A 2931-nucleotide genomic window follows, 5' to 3' on the forward strand; every position below is an offset into this window, starting at 1 on the left:
CCTATCAATATGTACTACATTTGTGAATATGTACATCCAAAAAAATCAATAAACTTTCAAAATAAAAACCAAAAAAAAAGAGATTGTTTATCCTGCCAGCCAATCAATAAATCTTTTAAGTAGAATTGGATTGACACTATGTTCTTTTCCCATGGGTCACTATCTCCATAGCAGAAGCCTTTTGAGTATATTTAGCTAGAAGATCAGCCCTCGATGAAGGCACTTGATTACAGCTAACGTCCTGGAAGTCATTTCTGGGACAAACACTTGACCACTCCACCAGCCTCATTGAGGGAGCTTTCTAGTCATGTACCACGTACCATGCCTTCTTCCTTGAGCCAGCTGGCTTTTCTAATGCTGTTGCTGATACCCACCCATGATGTAATGGGATGGACTAAGCAGAGGGTCCAATCATAGCATACTGTATTGTCCATTATTCCAAGAAAAGATCAGAAGCAACCGCTTCAGTTATTTTACAAGGTGCCAGTGATGAGATGGAAGGCAAAGCCAGTGTTAGGATTTCAGGGTGGCTGGAAGGCAAAGCCAGTGTTAGGATTTCAGGGTGGCTGGAAGGCAAAGCCAGTGTTAGGATTTCAGGGTGGCTGATTTGTGTTTCAGTGTTCCTGGCTTTAGTGGTTTTTAAAGTTCTTTTCTTTTTATGGTCTATCCTAATGATTATGCTTTATGTAGATCAGAGTTCACCTGTGTCCTACTTTCGTCAAATGTGGTACTCAAAGCTACATGGCAGTATGAGTAGCACACCTATTTCACGGGGGGAAAAAACACTACAGAAGACTAAGTCTACGTAGTAGATTGCATGGTATCTGAGTTACCAGAGTTCACAGTTACTACTACAGAAATATTGGTCCTCCATGTGCCTCAGCATGATACACACAAGCAGGCCCTCCTGTTCTATACACCGCAGCCACACTGATGACTATTCTTGGCCGTGAACTTGGGGACTTCATGTACATTTTGCCCACGTACACCATTTAACTTCTTACCATTCCTAATCAATTGTTCAGGATCTATACAAAGAGCAAGAATAAGTTGCTTCACAGCTGATAAAGGGGAGATAAATAAAGGAAATAAAATTTAGCTTTACTAAACTATTGCATCGAGCTGTCTTTTGATGGGTCCTAAAGATGAACTTTCACTGAGAGCAGCCGCCCTTCTCCGGCAGAACTTATGACTTCCTGCAGCAGTGTCCTGTGCGGTTTGTCTGTTCTTTCTCCTCTGGCATTGCACTATTTGATGGCCTGTTGTCCTAGGAGGCAGGCACCACAGAACCAGGGAAAGGCTGTAAAGCAGGTGGAGCCAGGACAGGAGACATTTGCAAATTCTTTTCCTTTTGTGGTCTCATGCAGCATTACTTCTTTTCTGGCTCACAGTTTTGACTCTGGCAGGCTTCAAAGCTGTGCTTCATAATTCCAAATTTGATTTCTTGCACAAAGTGTCCCCAGGCTTTCCTTGGATACCTCCAATATAGCCCTAGGCACGAATTACCAGATCCTCAGCTTAATTATTCCACTGGGAAGGCTATGGGACAGTCCTGGGTGCTGTTTTCTGAGCCATCTGCTTTGACACGGCCATGACAGTGTCCCTGGCACCAGTTCTTTCCTAGAACATTCACACTTGGATGCTGAGAGGGGAACAGGCTCAATATTATCTCAGCTTCCTAAAGGGGACAGAAGCCTGTGAGAGCCTAATTAATAACCCCCATACGAAATGTCAATGACTATTAACCATTCTAACAATACATGCTACTGCATCTGAATGGTGAAGTGACTGAGAAGCCAAACAGTGCTGCCCTGTGGCATAAATAACAACAAACTGAAACCAAAGAACACTGATTGCATTATGCTATAAATAACTGCAAATTCTCTCAATTTTATAATCCCCATCAACCTACCTGTCTTCTTCTAATTTCTCCAAAACATAGTAGATATCCATGACAGTAGAAATATTAGTGCTATCATTAATAGTGATATTGTACAGCTGAAGTGTATAGAATGTTCACTCTATGCCAGGCCTTGTGCTGAATATTTGTACGTATGATCTTGTTTGGCTCTCGCAAAAATTCTATGTGACAAGTAAATCTACTTTTTGGAACGAATCATCCATGAAGACCTCTCTGCATTGCTTAAGCAATAAGCAATCCAAGGACACTGGATGCCCTGGGACCGGAATTACAGCATCTCTGAAACCAGAGACTAGGTTTTAACACCAAGGTCTAATTTCTACAGTTTGGTGAACTTATGAAAAAAATCAGTATTTTCTATGTGTTCATTTTGTTATCCTTCATTCTCCTTGCAAAGAGCTAACAACCTTGCCCAGCAAACTACTTTCCCCCAGTTCTTAACCACGCACCATAATAACTTTCTTTTTTAAAAAAATCATTTTCATTTTATGCTCATTGACGTTTTGCTTTGCTTGTTTGTCTGTGTGAGGGCGTTTGACGCCCTGGAACAGGGTTTACAGACAGGGGTGAGCTGCCATGTGGGTGCTGGGAACTGATCCTGAGACCTCTGGAAGAGCAGCCAGTGCTCTTAACCTCTGAGCCATCTCCTCAGCCCCACTGTTAACTTTCAAAATTACATCACTTGAATTTCTTTTTTTGTTTGTTTGTTTTTGTTTTTGTTTTTGTTTTTGTTTTTCAAGACAGGGTTTCTCTGTGTAGCCCTGGCTGTCCTGGAACTCACTCTGTAGACTAGGCTGTCCTGGAACTCAGAAATCCCACCTGCCTCTGCCTCCTAAGTGCTGGGATTAAAGGTGTGTGCCACCATTGCCTGGCCACATCTCTTGAATTTCTACTGCTCTTTAAGGGAGTTATTCATGCTCTTCTTAAATTCCTCTATCACCTTCATGAGATATGATTTTAGATCCAAATCTTGCTTTTCTGGTGTTTTGGGATATCCAGGACTTGCTGTG

The sequence above is a fragment of the Mastomys coucha genome, unplaced genomic scaffold, assembly GCF_008632895.1.
Source record: "Mastomys coucha isolate ucsf_1 unplaced genomic scaffold, UCSF_Mcou_1 pScaffold3, whole genome shotgun sequence".
NCBI lineage: Eukaryota > Metazoa > Chordata > Mammalia > Rodentia > Muridae > Mastomys > Mastomys coucha.